This window comes from Silurus aristotelis (genome assembly GCF_946808225.1).
Source record: "Silurus aristotelis genome assembly, chromosome: 21".
NCBI classification, from domain to species: Eukaryota; Metazoa; Chordata; class Actinopteri; order Siluriformes; family Siluridae; genus Silurus; species Silurus aristotelis.
In genome coordinates this window covers 16,478,954-16,498,467 of record NC_139594.1, presented here as the reverse complement: position 1 = coordinate 16,498,467, position 19,514 = coordinate 16,478,954, and the positions used below count along the sequence as shown (strand labels likewise).

The following is a 19,514-nucleotide window of genomic DNA, read 5'->3' as shown; positions in this document are numbered from 1 at the left end:
GTGTGTGTGTGTGTGTGTGTGTAAGAGACGGGTGAGACGGAGAGGGAGAAAGAGATAGATAGGGAGATTGTTTCTTTCTCTCTGATGGATAAAGAGAGAGAAAGAGAGATATAGGAGAGAGTGAGAGAGGCCAGCAGATAGAGGGAGAGAGTGATTGATAGGGAGTTAGGGGGGAGGGAGATAGATGGATAGATAGACAGTCAGATAGACAGACAGGGCGAGATGAGTGAGACAGAGACCTACAGAGAGAGATTGAGGGAGAGAGAGATTGAGGGAGAGAGAGATTGAGGGAGAGAGAGATTGAGGGAGCGAGAGAGAGAGAGATTGAGGGAGAGAGACACCAACAGAGGTACAGATAAACTGGGAGGGAGAGAGATAGAGAGGGCTCTATGGGCGTGTGTGTGTATTTCTAGTTGTCTGTTTGTGCGCCTGTCATTAATGGTGTGTTATTAGGGGTGTATGTCTCTCTTCCTTTGTGTCTGTCATTAATGGTGTGTGTCACTGTGTGAGTGTGGGACACTACTGTGTGTGTGTGTGTGTGTGTGTGTGTGTGTCTCTGTTTGTGTCAGACTGAACAGTAGCTTTTTAATTTCGAACTGGAAATTGGATTGTAGCTTTTATGAAGACATTGCGTGCCCCATCGTCCCCGTCTGTACTGAACCATTTTTTCCTGAAGTAGGACGTATAAAAATAGCAATACATCAATCGCACAACTTTTCCAGGTCTCAATCTGGGCTAGTGAAAGCCGTCGGGGATTTTCTGCGACGCGCTGCTCTGATTAGCGCAAGTGCTGACCTTGCCTTTTATAAAGGGGCTGAAACAGGAGTCTCTCTGTTGCTCTTTCAGCACACGATTGTGCCAAATTGTCCGGTTTGATGTAATAAAAAAATCGATTTGGGAAGCGGTCCGAAGTCGAACTGTTTGGCGTCATTATCTGCTCCGTGTCATAATTGCAGGAAGGGAATGTCATGATGGTTTAGAAACACAAGGAAATTCTGCATGGAAAATATTACGTAATTCTTCCATGTAATTCTTTTTACATTAAAAAAAAAAAAGTCTTTATTTCTCATGATTTCTTTATTCTAACAGTCTTGTAGTGGTAAAACTATTTTTTCTCGTACTTCACCACTTCGGACACCACTGAGAACACCAGCGATATCATAAACGCGCCGAAGAAACACGAGAGATAACCGTAAAAAGTAAAATGGTGATGTTTGTTTAGAAACAAAACGATTTAAAAGAAAATAAACGGATCGTTTCATCAAATAAACATGGTTTAGCCTTGCCACAACTTTACAACTTCCCCCCATGGCCTATAGAGGGCGCACACTAAAAAAAAAAAAAACAAAAAAAAAAAAAAACATTCAAAACCAAGAATGAATTTAAATAAAAAAATGTTTTACAATTTTCAAATATTAACCAAAGTCTGTCTACGGCTCCTTCATCCAGAAGTCCTGAGAGGCCATGCATTATAATATATTTTTATTTTTTGGTTTTCTCATTATCACGACCTGCGATCTCAACATAAGTTGTTTTCTCATCATTGCAATTTTATTTTCTCCCGATCTCGAAATGACGAACATTGTTCCTTTGTGAATTGTTTCTTTTCGAGTTGCAATGTAACATGTTATTGGTGTCACCATTTAAATCACCATAAAACACAAATAGCAAAAGTCATGTTAATCTAGAAACTTAACAATAGCTTCATTTTTGTCAGGTTCTCCTCTGGGACCTCTCTCTCTCTCTCTCTCGCTCTCTCTCTCTCAATGTCTCTTGCTTTTAAAACTATTGATAAAGTCCATATTTACTGCAGAAAATGAGTAACTTGGCGACACATACTACTTGATACACACCAGAAACATTCACAAGGCGCGAGATTTTCTCACGATACAATTACGTCGTAGTTTTTTTTTACGCCGAGATCGTGAGAAAATGTCGAGATAATAGCAAAGCTCATTTTCTCATCAAGTGCCAATCAACAACTTTGGTTATGTCGTAAAAAATAAAATTGTGATCATGAGGAAAAAAAAAAGAAAGAAAGAAAGAAATACAATGCATGACCTAAAAGCCTGGGGTGAAAGGAGGCACATTAACAGGAGGCATCTGTTTGCGAAGCGATGTATTGGAGCATCTCGTTTTGGTCAGCGACTTTGTCTATTAAGCGGAAGTCCATATTAATTCGTGTTTTTTTTTTTTATGCTTGAATCACGTTGATGGAAGGTAATGGAAATGCATTAGGCATTGTGTTTTTCACAACAAATGAGAATAATATGCTTTGAAAGCTGCAAGAGGTCATGTCAGGAAAATACTATTCATAATGTATGCTGTGAAATAAACATGTATATAAAAAAATCAATACGGATCTAGGGCTAAAGAACTCGTGATCTGATTTGTCTTATTTTTCCCTTTTTTTAGGCTTTGTACGTGAATCGGAATAAAGACTATATATGGAAAAAGTTGGTGGACACCTGACCGTAAGATTGGTATGTGCTCTTTTTTGAACATCCCATTCAGTCCACATTTTATTTACATTTATGGCTCATCCAAAGGGACTTAGAATTACAACTGAACAACTGGTATGGAGCTCGGATTTGATCTCATGACCTTCTGCTCCAAAGTCTAATGCCTTAACCAGTTAATCTACCACTTTTTCTTATAAAAACATTCCCATTCTGGGGAGATGTTCTACTGGATTTTGGAGATTTGTACTCATTCAGCCACAAGGGTGTTAGTAAAGTCAGGTACTGATGTAGGTGAGGAGGCCTGTGGCGCAGTCAGTGTTCACATTCATCAAGGTTTTCAATAAGGTTGAGGTCGGAGCTCTATAGCAGGCCAGCCAAGATCTTCCACATACTTCCAACCCAAGCATAACTTCATGGAGCTGGCTTTGATTTGAGGTCATTTTAAAGGTAAATATGTCTTCGGATGAAATTGTGTGCTTTTGAGATGTCTTATTTGATGTGGTTGTATGCTGCAACTAAATTGCCTTCAGGAAATAAATAAAGATGAACTTAACTTTGCAGCGTAAGCTCCGCCCTCCGCTCGAGAACCGGCGCTCGTCAATGCGCTCGCCGCCGCATACATCAATATTGTACAGTTTATACAATACAGTAGTGTAAATTTCTCTGTTTGGCTAAAGTATTTCCCCTAATTTGTTTCCTGTAACAAATGACAGTATACTACACTATACTCATCATTCTTTAAGAATCCCGTGTAGGCTAGGCCGTGTCGTACCACATTTTCAAGTCGCGATAGGGTCACATCGTAGAGAACGGACAGATGAACTCATCTTCCAGCACGGAGGCACAGAAGCGTCGTGTGAAAGTTCTCAGGCCTGGGAAATCAGCTCGCCAAGTGACATCAGTCATTAATCTTTTACCCATGTGATGTATTGCGGGTGGTATGTTGCGCCACCTAACACTGGAGTGCTTGTTTTCTAGACTGCCCGTGAATAGCTCGGTCTGTGCGTAAGTCCGAGCGCTGCTGGAAACCACAACGAGGCAGTGACTCGTCTCGGCTCACCTCGGCTTACCTCGTACCAGAATGGTCAGGATTGTAGACGCATTTTAGAGTGTTAAGGAAGATGAATTTGTTCATTAGGGGGCGAAAACGTGTTCAGCTTGCGGGTGAATAAGTGTAATGTTACGTAGCACCTTGTGGTTTTGTTTGCTTGTTGCTTTTTAGTGACGGTCAAAATGATCCTAGCGGCTTTAATATTAATGAGGAAGGCAGTAGTGTTTACTGCCAGGAAAAAGTGACCGCTCACTCAATGGTTAAAGTGTTGGACGTTTGATTAAAGGTGAGCTCAAATCTCGAGACTGCCAAGCTGCCACTGCTGGGCCCTTGAGCAAGGCCCTTAACCCACAATTGCTCAAGATGTGAATAGGAGATATAAGTCAATCTCACGATAAGGGCATCTGTAAAATGACAAATGTAAATGTGGGATCGAGTGCTAAAGCTGATTAGGAACCTTATAGTACACTTTGTACCCTTTTTGGTTTTTTAGTTTTTGGATTGAGGACATTTTTTGGTTGATTTTAGGCATTCATTTACAGCCACCATGATCAATTTGGATCTGTGAACATGCACCAGTTTTGTGAATGAAGGTTAGACTTTAACTTGACTCAATGCATTTCAGAAGATTTTAGCTCAAAATAAAAATTTTGTGCAAAAAGATTTAAAAGTAAATCACATAAACGTCAGCAGTGGTAAATAAATTTTTGGGGGCCAAGCATTAAAGCTGGTTAGACACCTTTATAGAACACTGCATACACGTTTTTTTTTTGCATGTTTGGGGTCGTTTGGGGTCATTTTTTTTTTTGCATGTTTGGGGTCATTTTTGGCTTCCAACGATGTGGTTTTGGTGACTTGAGCAGTGTTGATTTAAGCCTACGTTTGCAATTAAATCTCCACAACTCAACAATGTAGAAACAAGATTCCAGCTTTTTTGATAATGTCAAAATGTATTCATTCATTTAATTTACGACTTTCTTTTCTTTTTTATTTTGTCTGTCATAAAATTCGGATCCTTGACCTTCGTGATCAGGTTGGAAATTTGGATCCGTGGGCACCATGAGATCCATCTGAACAAACACTATTTTATGGATTTTTGATATGCAGTAAATAAATTTGATTAAACAGTTGCCAAACAGCAGGCGAGGCCGATTCTCAGCACCACTTTTTGAATACTGACATCCAGCATGGCACGTACTATGTTTAGCAACATGACCTGATGATAACCAATAAGCTTTGAGTTCATTTGAAACTTAAAACGACTACGGAAAAGAGGAAGTGATAAGTAGTGTGTATGTGTGTATATGTATATATCTGTGTGTGTGTGTGTGTGTGTGTGTGCATGTGATTTTGGTCTTCCAACATTTCCAAGCGCTTCGTCCAGAAAGTTTTTTACGTTTTTCACAAAACACATAGTTATGCCCACAAAGTTTTTAGCTGGTGATAGTAAAGGGATATTAAACTCAAATGTAGGAAGTTCCATTTACATAAAACATCTTGCTGACAGATTTCTAGTTACGTGGCTATTGTGAATACATTTTAACAGTGGTCATCTGTGAATGCTTAACCATTTAGTCATTGTTTATTTCATCACTATAAATACATTTTTGTCCCATAATGGAAAATCATACTATCAGTTTTGAAGGACACTCACTTGTGGGGGTTACGCTCTAAGACCCCCGCGAGTTCCGAAAATCCCAGAAATCTGGGCGCACCCCCCGCAGCCCCTATGGTACCTTAGTGAATTCATCTAGACATTGTCACTTTTAATACAATTATGTGTTTTAAAAACTTTAATAAAATTTCTAAGTAAAAACATAATTTAAAATGTTATTCCTAACTTTCCTGAACATTCGGTCACCTCTGCGGATTCCTGCGAATTTTAAGATAATCCACAACTAGCTGTTAGTCCGGTTCCAAACGAGAACCTGCTCATTTTTCCGAGCCGCGAATAATCGGGTCGTGTGTGTGTGTGTGTGTGTGTGTGTATGTATGTATGTATGTGTGTGTGTGTGTGTGTGTGTGTGTGTGTGTGTGTATGTATGTATATATATAAGTTTTCATTGAAAGAAACTGAAAAAAAACGCAGCATTGTGATAGAAATGCCAACTTGTCTCTTGTAATCTGATTTCGCGAGTTAATGAATTTGGTATGAAACTCATTTCTTGTTGCACAATGGGTACATACTTGGTCATTTCTAATGACGTGTGTGTGTGTGTGTGTGTGTGTGTGTGTGCGGTGTTTAATTTCATAGTCGAACCCCTGTATTCATGTCAATCACCGTTTCAAAGGACTTTCTGAATAAAAAGCCTAGACATGACCTATTTTTAGGTTTGGGGAAGTGTGCTCTTCTACTTCCTTCAACCCCCCCCCCCCCCCCCCCCTTTCGTGCCTTTACAAGAACTAAGCCAAACTGGAGGTATTTTATGTTTCATTATTGTTTAAACAATAATGATAATATGTTATATTATCATTATTGTTTAAACAATAATGATTATATATATATATATATATATATATATATATATATATGATAATATATTACATATATAAAAAAATAAGTTTATAAAAGTCTTGCATGTGCTGCCATACGTTGGCAGGATGCCAAGAGTAATAGAAAAGAAAGGCGTCGGCTTAGCGATCTCCCACTGTGAATCCCAATGTACACTCCGGCCGGCTCTTTGTGCTCCCGCCGATCACGTAGTAGATGCTACCTTTGTCGTGATGATGAGTTTTACCGGCGTGCGAGATTTTCGAATATCCTGGTTACCTAATAAACAGTTTATTTTCAGTCTCGGGTATATTTCATAACCTGCATATTCAGGTCACTTGGTGCTTTTTTTGTACGCTGAATATTTCTAAAAGAGCTGTTTAGGTTGGTGTGTGTGTGTGTGTGTGTGTGTGTGTGTGTGTGTGTGTGTGTGTGTGTGTGTGTGTGTGTGTGTGTGTGTGTGTGTGTGTGTGTGTGTGTGTGTGTGTGTGTGTGTGTGTGTGTGTGTGTGTGTGTGTGTGTGTTTTAAACATACCCAAAACTGCCCACTCCAGCCCACATTGTGCAAAGTAGTGCTTAGTGCAGCAGTGCCTTCGCATTGTGCGTTCATTGCCGTTTCGATATTCTAGTGCTTTTGCTTACAGAGCTGCTGAACAAAGCTTTTCTCTTTCTCTGGAGATCTTTTACTTCTCCCTCCTCCACCACTGTCAGTCTGTTCAGAGTAGGACAATGAAGATGGAGGAAGGTTCCTCTTTGGTCAGAGGTCGAGGACAAATGGCTCCAGCGGTCAGGTCGGCTTTGATTTGGTTCGTACCACATCACAGAATCTAACCGTGGTCAGAAAAATCTTCACGTTATGGATCTCCACTCGGTTCCTGGCTTGTCCATTCCATTCCGAGTGTCAAGAAATTGCTGATGTTATTCTTATTTGGCTTTATTTCTGGAGAAAGATAAACCTTCAGAGACTCATGACAAATGAGAGGTTCGCATCCGTTGGCCTTGGAGGGCTCTGCTGGTGGAGTGTTATTAAAAAAAAAAACAACAACAACTCCCAGACTTTGCTGGTTGGACCATTAACATCGAAGCTCACATTCCTGACTCAGAGCTGTTGTTCAGCTGTGAACCAGTCCAGCCTCAGGCGCAAGTCCTCAGCTATGTCAATTACCCGTCTCAGTAAGCCAAGACTCATGCTGGTCTTACAGGGATATAGAGGAAATCTCTCGCCTTTCTTTCCTCCCATTCCTTTCCCCTGTTAGATAAACATAAGTAAGTGGAAAAGACCACTGTGATCTGACAGAGATTGATTTAAAAACACGGTGAATCTCTATTTAACCCCGGTTAGAGGGTTTGCTACAGTAATTTAGACTATAAATGTTTTTTTTATACCTTTTTTACCTCTGTTTTTAAAGTCACTGTTCAGTTAAATTTTTTTACAGTCGGGGGAAAGAAATGCAGAACATAAAATTGCTTGTTTTTTTTTACGCAGTTTATTATAAACATTTGTAAACATTTAAGTTTAATTATTTTTAAAACAATTTAAAATAAAATGTCTGCTTGGTTTAAATTATATATATATATACAGTACAGACCAAAAGTTTGGACACACCTTCTCATTCAAAGAGTTTTCTTTATTTTCATGACTATGAAAATTGTAGATTCAAACTGAAGGCATCAAAACTATGAATTAACACATGTGGAATTATATACATAACAAAAAAGTGTGAAACAACTGAAAAATGTCATATTGTAGGTTCTTCAAAGTAGCCACCTTTTGCTTTGATTACTGCTTTGCACACTCTTGGCATTCTCTTGATGAGCTTCAAGAGGTAGTCACCTGAAATGGTCTTCCAACAGTGTTGAAGGAGTTCCCTGAGAGTTGCTTGGCACTTGTTGGCCCTTTTGTCTTCACTCTGCGGTCCAGCTCACCCCTAAACCATCTCGATTGGGTTCAGGTCGGGTGACTGTGGAGGCCAGGTCATCTGGCGCAGCACCCCATCACTCTCCTTCTTGGTCAAATAGCCCTTGATGCCTTCAGTGTGACTCTACAATTTTCATAGTCATGAAAATAAAGAAAACTCTTTGAATGAGAAGGTGTGTCCAAACTTTTGATCTGTACTGTGTGTGTGTGTGTGTGTGTGTGTGTGTGTGTGTGTGTGTGTGTGTGTGTGTGTGTGTGTGTGTGTGTGTGTGTGTGTATATATATACACACACACACACACACAGTGAAGAAAATAAGTATTTGAACACCCTGCTATTTTGCAAGTTCTCCCATTTAGAAATCATGGAGGGGTCTGAAATTGTCATCGTAGGTGCATGTCCACTGTGAGAGACATAATCTAAAAAAATAAAAATAAAAAATCCAGAAATCACAATGTATGATTTTTCAACTATTTATTTGTATGATACAGCTGCAAATAAGTATTTGAACACCTGAGAAAGTCAATGTTAATATTTGGTACAGTAGCACATTTTAAAGGCAGACTAACAGGTCTTTGAGGGTCAGAATTCTAGCTGATAGACAGGTGTTCAAATACTCATATAGATATGATCTACTTAACTTTTTTACTTATCAGCAGACTTTAACAAATGTCTTCATTCCTTCCATTCTTCATTCATTCACTCCCTCGATAGGCAAGATTGTCGGGATTTTCTCCTTTTAAGAGAAGTTCTTGAAGCAAACGGAGACCTGTATACTGTTTCGCATTAACAAACGCAGATCTAGTGGAGAGTAACGCATGCTCTTGTAATGCACTTGCAAATACGACGAGTTTCCAAAATGCTAGATTTCTATTGCAGGCCTTGGCGAACGCTTGCTGGCTTTGAGCCCTCTGATCTCACTCCTGCATGTAGCGGGTGTGTGTGGGGCTCTGCCTGTTTAGCTGTTGCCTACCGAGCGCCTGAGCCCGGTAGCAGAAGGTCACACACCGAGAGGTTATATATTCACAGTGGAAGGAGCTTTAGCACTTCTGACACTTCGGGTTGTTTAGTCTTTGATCGTAACAGATCCCTGACCACCAAGCCATCATTCGTGAATGAGGGCCAGCCATGACTAACTTATCATCGCTGCCTGTCCTGTTCCAGAGTTTGTGTTGAAATAAATGGTAAAGGGTGATAATAGTTATATCTGTGTAAGGAAAAACACTCAAATAGCAAAACAATTGAGAAAATGTAATTGTATGTTAAAGTAGTACAGTGACCATATGACTGTCACAATATTTATAATAAGTCGCAGGCCGTAGCTTTCGCCCTGAATCGATCCACCTCCCAATACCATCGTTATGATGCCACGGCTCTAGAAACCATCAATATTATACAGAAATGTGCTGCATCACAGACGATAATTTCATCCAGTGAGAATAAATAGCATTACTAAAGCAAGAAACCCAATTTGACATTTAAAATTGTGGTATTGTGCAAAAAAAAAATAGGAAAAAAATGCAAAAGTTACAAACGGTTCATGTTTTGAACCGTTTGGGTCAACCCTTTCCTCACGATTTCCTGCTATTGAAAAATCCGTCTTGTAAAAAAAAACGCCTTGTGAGTGTGACCAAGTCAATTTCTTATCCTGTCAGCCACTGTCGGGGAAAAAAGAAAGAAATAAATAAACCTATCAAATCCTCACGAATATATTTTAGCTTGTGCGGCTTGCGAGCCCTGACTAGTGCGCACTCTGACCATCCAATAGAAGGACATGAAAATACAGACGTTACTGTACGCCTGCTAGATGGCCTCAGTATCGCCAGCTCGAAATATGATTGTTTAAAGCAACAGCCTTCAGGCAACATGCACTGAAATCTGCAAGCACCACACTGAAATCTGATTGGATAGAAACCACAACGTTAACAGACACTCCTTGTAGCAGCGCACCTGAGAGAAACGCTATGTAATGAAGAGAATACAGGGAGAAATGTTATACATTGTCGTGGACATTATATATTAAAATGTAAGTCAGCGATTCTGATAGTGTTTTATGCCAATTGGACTTTTTGTCATATTAGCAAAGTATTACAAGCAGGATTTTTCTAGCTGTGGCTAGAGTGTCTAATACACTCAGCTAATCTCGTTTACTCCCTGCTAACAGCTTCCAACAAAACCTCTGGAAACCTTTGTCAGTTCGGTCCAGTGACTGTATCTTGACCAAAAAGAAAAAGCTTATTGTGGCATGGACATGTTATTGCAGCTTTCATTATTCTGAAGCTTGGGGCCAGGAAACTGTGGCTCAGAAACTCCACAGGCCGCAGAGTGCCCAAGGCTGAGACTAATTGGCGCACTATTACATTTTGCAGTATGCGGCATTTTTATGGGATGCAGCCGACTAAATGAAGCTCTGCACCAATTTTGGGACACTATACAGTATATGTGATGTCATTTGGGAATCGAAATGGTCAGTGCCAAAACTTTTGACGAAATCCTGAGCAAACGAATGAATGTTGTTTATGTATCTGGGTGTGAGGATGCCTACTTTCTTCGGTTTCTATTCTCTGGTTTTGATGAGCGATCTTTCTCACCGTTGATCATTGACATTTATTCAACATTCTCATGCTATTGAGACTTTAACTAGGGAAAGGCTCTGGGTTACTGATCGGAAGGTCAGTATCACCAAGCCACTTTTAGGGCCCTTGAACAGGGTTCTTAATCCTCTGTCCCCTAGGGGTGCTGTTTAATGGCTGACCCTGTGCTCTGACCCAGCTTGCTAACATCACTGGGATATTTGAAGAAAGATTTTCACTGTGTATAAAAGCACCTTTCCATTCTTACCCTTTTTTCAATGGCTTGATACATAGCATTAAATATCATAATTTGTCGAAGTAATCGGCACCGATAGTTTCATCAAAAATCCATACCAATAGTTTTTCCGGGTTGCTTTATACAGTACGAGAGCAGCCTCTAGAGGCGCTTCACTGACACCACGTACTGTTTATATGAATTGTCTTTCTTACTCATTTTGGATGTGACTGTTTTTATTTATTTCGAGTGTTACTTTTCTTGTTTCAGTTTGAATGCATGCCTTTTCTTCACCCAAGTTGTTGTTTTTTTTTTGTTTGTTTTTTAAATCCAGTATCTATTTTAAAAACTATTAGTTGATTAGGCGAGTAGAGTCCAACCTAGCTGTTTGTCAACTGCTAATCATAATCATTGTTGGCTACAGCTGCTTGAAAATAGTTGACATATTGTCTCTATCTATATATAAAAAGCCTATTGCTGCAGAAAGTCTGCATTTTTCTGTTGGAAGTCACTTCATCGACTGTGCCCGTGATACCCTGAGAAGCGAAACTGCAGTTCTGCTGCTATTTCTGCTCTCTCTCCTCCCTTCCTGAGCTAGGATAATATTACACTAAGGCACCGTGCTATTGAGAACACTACGGGTTTTCATTTTGAAGGCTGTAGGTTGATTTCCCCCCCCAGTTTAAGCTGATAAAGCAAGGCCAGTGCAGCTACTGCAGCACTGTTACGCAAGATGACCGTTTTGGAGGATTTGATGTAGATTAGAGAGGATAAATGGATCGCAGATGTTAAGTGTTTCGACTTTTGTCATCCCTTCTTAGACAATTACTTATTGCGTGGTAAGATTTCGAGAAAAAGATGAGACCACAATTCAACCCTTTGGTGTAAAATGCTAATCGAGAATCTTTAATATATTGGGTTATATATTGGGGGGGGGGTTATTTGCCACAGAATGTTTTCTTCAGAGGCTGCCTCACAGCAGTAATGGCTCAGAATGACCCCTGCTGTGTGTGAATCATTCACACCTTTACTGCAGACTTGTTCAATACTCGGCTGCTGGGATGTTTTTTAGAAAGGCAATGACGCGAAGGTCGCATTTTAACTGGATTTTTTTTTTTTTTTTTTTCTGTTTTCGGGAGAAAAAAAAACCTTGTTTTTCAGCATCACACACATCTGTCTGACCTTTCATTCACCACATTGCTCACTTGAGGCACGTTTCTCCCTAAGAATTTGGACCAAAACAAAGTTTCATCCCTAACACATTTTTCATGAATAATTAATCATTTATGGGTTCAGCCAGTCACTGGGAACGTTACTGTAAACATCTCACTGAATCTGCCCTGAATTCTAAAAAGCTTTTGCAGGTTTAGGTGTTCTGTGAAGCTCGAATTCACAAAGTAGGTAATGTTTGGTACAGCAAACCGTCTCAGCCTTGGATGATCCACCCTCTGTAGAACTTTCTTCGACTTTCTTCTACTTTGGGAGTATTATTATTGTTTTTATAACCGAAAGCAATCAATAGTTTTTTGTTCATGAAATACCAGAACGGAAAACGCTATTCGATTGCTTTGTTTTACACAGTTAGTGATGACTAAACTTGGCTTATTGGCTTATACACAGACCAGGCATAATATTATGACATAATGTTATAATGAATGGTGAAGTGAATAACACTGATTATCTCATCATGGCACCTGTTAGTGGGTGGATATATTTATTAGGCAGCAAGTGAACATTTTCTTCTCAAAGATGACGTGTTAGAAGCAGGAAAAATGGGCGAGCGTAAGGATTGGAGCGCGTTTGATAAAGTCCAAATTGTGCGTCTAGACGTCTGGGTCAGAGCATCTCCAAAACTGCAGCTCTTTTGGGATGTTCCTTGTCTGCAGTGCTCAGTATTTATTAAAAGTGCTCCAAGGAAGGAACAGTGGTGAACCAGCGACAGGGTCATTTACAGCCGAGGCTCATTGATGCACGTGGGGAGCAAAGGCTGGTCCGTGTGGTCCGATCCAACAGACGAGCTCCTGTAGCTCAAATTGCTGAAAAAGTTACTGCTGTTGATGCTCGACAGGTCAGGACTGTTTTAGCAGCAAAAGGGGGACCAACACGATATTAGGCAGGTGTCAGTGTAATGGCAATGTGTATTTGGTTGTTTGCAATGCTGTTTTTTTTTATTCTGCTTTTGTAGAAGTTTGGACTGTTGTTGGTTAAAAGTTTGGAAAAGCTGAACTTGACCCATTATATTGTTATTTTATAGTGACTAGGCCTCGAATGTCATTTGAGCTGTGGATCATTAGTGTAAAAGTGGAATCGGATGTATTTCTGGATGATATCGAATTGAGGTCGACTGATTTTTACCAATAGCTAGGTTGGATTGTACTCACCAATAACCAATGAAATCCACTGATAGTTTGTCAAATGGAGACTGGATCAAACAAAAACAAATAAACCTACAAACTTAATACTCCATGTAAAATAGTACTAAACTTTATTACAAAAATACATTAAAAACTGTACTGAATCATGAAAATGTGCTAAAGGAAATCAATATGAAACTATGAATTAATAAATATAATTATAAATAATACATTTAATATAATTATAGTAAATCCTTATGTTGGATACTTAAGTACATTTTGGCAAATACCATTTGAACTTCTACTGACGTGAATGTTTAAACGAAACACTTTCATTGGAGTCATATTTTAACGAGTGTATCTCTACTTAACCTCAAGTATATGGTTTGTGTACTTCGTCCACCATTGGTGTCTCCATCTTGCCACGCGTCGACGTCCCTAGCTCATCTCAAAGGTCAAGGAGCAGCTCCATGTGCCTAAAAAATGCGTCCTCCAATGTGTCTTTCAGTGGTGCAATGCTACTCTCAGTAGAGCCAAATGCGTCGATATGTACGTACGCCGTGATTGCTGTAACTCGTACTCTTCACACCTATCTCATTCCTGAGTGAGGACGGGAGCAGAGAGCAGTTCCTTCTTTTGCCTCAGTAATAAGGAGAGCATTCAGTCTTTTAAAGGTCGTGAATAAGGCAGAGGATGTAGGAAATGAAAGACGCTAGCATGCTGTAATCAGCAGCTCTTGTTCAGGGTGGGAATTATTATAATTTTTTTTTTCTCTCTTTCCCTGCTCACGCATTGCCCTCATTTTTAATTAGCACACAGTAACTGGTGTTTGTGATATTCTGGGGCGTGATGCTTTCAGTTCTCCTACACGGTCTCAACTATTCTGAGCTATTTGGTGAAGATTTCTGGTTGATTTTATTTATTTATTATTTTAAATCGTATCCATGCGCTGGTTTTCAACTGCCTCTTTGGTTATCATCCTCATAATATCTTGAAAAACATGTTCACTTCGAATATCAGGCAGATGTGACCATCGGTATCATATCCAGTTGACCACTGGGTGCCATTTCAGACTGCACAATAATACATTTCTTTACATTTAAAAAAAATCAAAGTTTCCTACAAAACCTCTGTAGTGTCTGTTTACTTATTATAACTCGGTGCTGATGCACCAAAATCCAAAGAATATCTATATACAGTGAGGAAAATAAGTATTTGAACACCCAGCTATTTTGCAATTTCTCCCACTTAGAAATCATGGAGGGGTCTGAAATTGTCATTGTAGGTGCATGTCCACTGTGAGAGACATAATCTAAAAAAAAAAATCCAGAAATCACAATATATGATTTTTAAACTATTTATTTGTATGATACAGCTGCAAATAAGTATTTGAACACCTGTCTATCAGCTAGAATTCTGACCCTCAAAGACCTGATAGTCTGCCTTTAAAATGTCCACCTCCACTACATTTATTATCCTAAATTAGATGCACCTGTTTGAGGTCGTTAGCTGCATAAAGACACCTGTCCACCCCATACAATCAGTAAGAACCCAACTACTAACATGGCCAAGACCAAAGAGCTGTCCAAAGACACTAGAGACAAAATTGTACACCTCCACAAGGCTGGAAAGGGCTACGGGGAAATTGCCAAGCAGCTTGGTGAAAAAAGGTCCACTGTTGGAGCAATCATTAGAAAATGGAAGAAGCTAAACATGACTGTCAATCTCCCTCGGACTGGGGCTCCATGCAAGATCTCACCTCGTGGGGTCTCAAAGATCCTAAGGAAGGTGAGAAATCAGCCCAGAACTACACGGGAGGAGCTGGTCAATGACCTGAAAAGAGCTGGGACCACCGTTTCCAAGGTTACTGTTGGTAATACACTCAGACGTCATGGTTTGAAATCATGCATGGCACGGAAGGTTCCCCTGCTTAAACCAGCACATGTCCAGGCACGTCTTAAGTTTACCAATGACCATTTGGATGATCCAGAGGAGTCATGGGAGAAAGTCATGTGGTCAGATGAAACCAAAATAGAACTTTTGGGTCATAATTCCACTCAACGTGTTTGGAGAAAGAAGATTGATGAGTACCATCCCAAGAACACCATCCCTACTGTGAAGCATGGGGGTGGTAGCATTATGCTTTGGGGGTGTTTTTCTGCACATGGGACAGGGCGACTGCACTGTATTAAGGAGATGATGACCGCGGCCATGTATTGCGAGATTTTGGGTAACAACCTCCTTCCCTCAGTTAGAGCATTGAAGATGGGTCAAGGCTGGGTCTTCCAACATGACAATGACCCGAAGCACACAGCCAGGATAACCAAGGAGTGGCTCTGTAAGAAGCATATCAAGGTTCTGGCATGGCCTAGCCAGTCCCCAGACCTAAACCCAAAAGAGAATCTTTAGAGGGAGCTCAAACTCCGTGTTTCTCAGCGACAGGCCAGAAACCTGACTGATCTAGAGAAGATCTGTGTGGAGGAGTGGGCCAAAATCCCTCCTGCAGTGTGTGCAAACCTGGTGAAAAACTACAGGAAATGTTTGACCTCTGTAATTTCAAACAAAGGCTACTGTATCAAATATTAACATTGACTTTCTCAGGTGTTCAAATACTTATTTGCAGCTGTATCATACAAATAAATAGTTAAAAAATCATATATTGTTATTTCTGGATTTTTTTTTTTTAGATTATGTCTCTCACAGTGGACATGCACCTACGATGACAATTTCAGACCCCTCCATGATTTCTAAGTGGGAGAACTTGCAAAATAGCAGGGTGTTCAAATACTTATTTTCCTCACTGTATCTAGATAGTGTAAAACATTTGCCACATAAGTAATTAGTTTGGCTGATATTCCCGGTCTCTCACGGAGAGCATGATAGGCCAAAAAACATATATGGAATTGTTTTTATGGAGTTTTATGTTGAAGTAATAAAATGTATAAATGAAAATATAATTATTAAATCTAAAATAAAGTAAAACATTAATACAGTACTGTATACATAAAATTTTATTTCTGGGGTGGCGTCTGTTTATCGTGGGCGGTTTTGGAACGTAACCACCGCGATAAACGGGGGATTACTGTATTTATATAATTTATTTATTTATTAATATAATTTTTTTTTACCATGCCATTAAAACACAGTTGTATATATTAGGTTGCATATCATCTATGAAATTCTCTTTTTCTGTCTTTTGGAAAAAGTTGTAGTAGATTTAAAATCACGACTTGGGGATCGGTTTTAAACGTCAATGAATCGGGCCTGTAGTAGAAACCGGACTTGATTCCTAGAAATAATGGCAATTGTAGTGTTTTTTTTCCTCCTGTCTCAGTGCACTGACAGGAGTTTTTCAGTTGGTGCATCTAGCGTTTCCTTTCCACCGATTCACTTCCGTCTTCACTTCGAATTTTAGCGCTTTGTTGTTCGAGTGCCACCAGGCTGTTTCCTCTTCCTCTGAAGAACGCCTACTTCCTCCTTCTGTTCACCTCTGCTTTTCTTTCTTTTTATGCGTGCAAAGGCGAGCCAGAAAAAGTTTTTTTTTATTAGGTGGGAAGCTGTTTGCAGTTCGCCTGCAGTAGCTCTTGCTGCCCAAGTTGTTGATGTCTATCTAAGCAGAAGCTCTGCACTTCCTGGCACTAATCGGCTTAAAGAAGGAGAAGCGAGCAGCCTGGCGCGACGGTTTCCGGGTGAGTTTGTCTTTGACTTGCAGCAGAGCTTCCAGGGGTCTTCAGGGTGTTGTCTCAGGGAGATTAGAAACTCTTGGGTCCATCGTGTCCTTCATATCCTGCTGTTCACGAGTTGACCTGACCTTAGCTGCAACTGCATCACGCTGGATTTATATTATAATCTTTTTTTTGTTTGTTTTTTTGTTTTTGCAACTCATTTAATGTATATTAAATATTATACTGATATTTCTTAGTGTATTTTTAATCACCAGTTCTTTTTTTCTTAGTATATTTTTTCCTTTTGAAAGCCTCAATTTCAAGTAAAAAGCATCCGTTTAATTTTACTAGTTTGAGAAATCAGTTCTTTTTTTATTTTTTATTTAATCTGCTATTTTGACTTTTTGAAAGCCTGAATTTCAAGTGACACGTCGATTTTTTATTATTATTATTTTTTTTTTTTACTAGTTTAAGATGATTTCCTATCACATTCTGAACACTCTAGTGGATCTCCTAGATCTGTACACACCAAATCAGTGCACCTGAATCCATCCAATATGGTTTATTGTGAAATTTAGGCCAATATCTGCTGGATAGGTTAAAAGGAAGATTTAAGCTGTAGCACCAATTTAAAGATAAGAGTTTCCGTAGTCTGAAAAATAAAATGCTTTTCTGGTATGAGACCGAGAGCCTCGCTGGAGTCATCTGACAGGATATCCTGGTTATTACATGACCTAGCTCGAGCGCGTTCATGAAACAAAAGATGCCTGCCGAGGCCCAGCACTTCTGCTCATCTAACCGCCCATTTATCCGTCGATGACTATACAAAAAAATAGGTTCTGGCTTTTCGTCCTCCTCATTAGATGTGTAAATGGATAAGCAGAGTTTAAAAAAAAAAAACACATGGCTATTACTTTGTTACCAACACACACCAGCTCCATAAGGAAGTGGGTAAACTTAACATGATCGAATGCAGCCTGCCGTGCCATTGTATCAGGAGTTCCCCAAACTTTGCCCGATTGCGGCCCCCACATTTGAAAAGGCACTATGAACAATGCAAGAGACATATTTTCAAATATGAATTTGAAATATAGGTTTCACTCATATCTGTATTTGTTGATAAAGAAATCAAAAATGTCCCTTAGTTATTGACAGAGCCGAATTATTTGTTAGATTCACCCAGCAACTATATGCATAAGTAAAAGTTTTGATTTCCATAGCATTCCATAGCAATTCCATTTTTCATAGCAATGCATATGAAAAATTATCATTATGCTAGTAATAATACTCTTTAAATAGGCTGTATCTCTCTTGAAAAAAAAGTAATGCTTATTTGTCGGTACAGTACCCCATTAGGGGTCGCCACAGCGGATCATCCGTCTCCACACCCCCCTTGTCCTATACATCTGCCTCTCTAACCCCAGCTACCTGCATGTCTTCCCTCACTACATCCATAAACCTCCTCCTTGGTCTTCCTCTTTTCCTCCTTCCTGGTGGCTCCATCCTCAGCATTCTTCTACCGATATACCCCATGTCCCTCCTCTGCACATGTCCAAACCATCTCAATCTCTCCTTCCTTACCTTGTCTCCAAAACGTCCTACATGCGCTGTCCCTCTAATAAACTCATTTCTAATCCTGTCCATCGTCGTCACTCCCAACGAAAACCTTAACATCTTCAGCTCTGCTACCTCCAGCTCCACCTCCTGTCTTTTACTCAATGCCACTGTCTCTAAACCATACAACATCGCAGGTCTCACCACAGTCCTATAAACTTTCCCTTTCACTCTTGCAGATACTCTTCTATCACAGTTTGTCTGTACAATGCAGAATAAAATAATAAACTACATTAGCATTAAGAGGCAGATTAAACACATTTAAAGTCATAATCAAATCTTTTACAGTAATACTGGTAATCACTCCAGCCAATGTGATTTTCTTTTAGAGAACGAAACACCCCACCCCACCCCACCCACACACATTAATTATTGTGTCTCACAAAAAAAATAAAATAATAATAATTTAGGGACCCCTGCGTGATATAAACAGCCACAAAGTAGTAATTTTTATCGGCCTAAAGTTCATTCTGTTCCCAAAGCTGCATTTTCAGTAGTGTTGCATTGTTCCTTAGACACACAGTTCATTGTTGAACAGCACGTCGTATTTCTTATCGTTCGTTACCCGTGGTTAAATGTAACACACTCGCGAATTCGTGGCACTTGCATTATAGCAGCTATAAACAGGCATTCCTTTATTGCCTCAGCGTTTTTCTCACTTTCTGAGAGAGATTGTAAAAAACCTTGTCATGTTAGTGAGAAACTCTAAAGCTAAAGGCAAAACCACTGTCGTGTAGCACCTCATATATTTACTAGAAATTACACATGGGGTGACATCAAAGATGGCAGTTTTAGCTAGGTTGTAAGGTTTTTGGTTAGGAAGACAGACTCGAAACGTTTCGTGGTGTTGGAATCATCCCAATAGTACACAGTCGTACGAATAAATGCAATGAGAATGAATGAAATATTACTGAGTATTTATGTTTCTGACGCCACGTTAAAAATCGAATATTACGAGATACAAGAATTAAGAAAAATGTCAAAATATTACGAGAATAATGTCGTAGCTGTACAAAACTTTTTCTTTGACTACCAGTTCAGATGGCACAAAAGGGGCAGTTTCCTCAATGTCTGATTTTTTTTTTTTTTTTTTTTTTTTTCTTCTTCTGAATAAAGTTTCCTACAGAAACGCTGCAGTGTTCTTTTACTAAT

The 19,514-nt window shown here is 39.5% G+C and overlaps 1 protein-coding gene across 14 annotated transcripts in view; it reads left to right on the top strand.

Moving 5' to 3' along the window:
• elmo1 (engulfment and cell motility 1 (ced-12 homolog, C. elegans)) overlaps nucleotides 1-19,514 on the top strand; it is a 113,693-nt gene that overhangs the window by 22,165 nt on the left and 72,014 nt on the right. For 5 of the 14 annotated variants that reach the window (XM_083523620.1, XM_083523628.1, XM_083523632.1 and 2 more), the window contains exon 2: nucleotides 2,416-2,483. The exons of 5 other annotated variants lie outside the window; for them this stretch is intronic. The gene's annotated coding sequence lies outside the window, so the exon portion shown is untranslated. Of the gene's footprint in view, nucleotides 1-2,415; nucleotides 2,484-16,484; nucleotides 16,773-19,514 lie in introns of those variants that run through there. 4 more of the 14 variants (XM_083523630.1, XM_083523619.1, XM_083523627.1 and 1 more) reach the window with 4 other exon arrangements.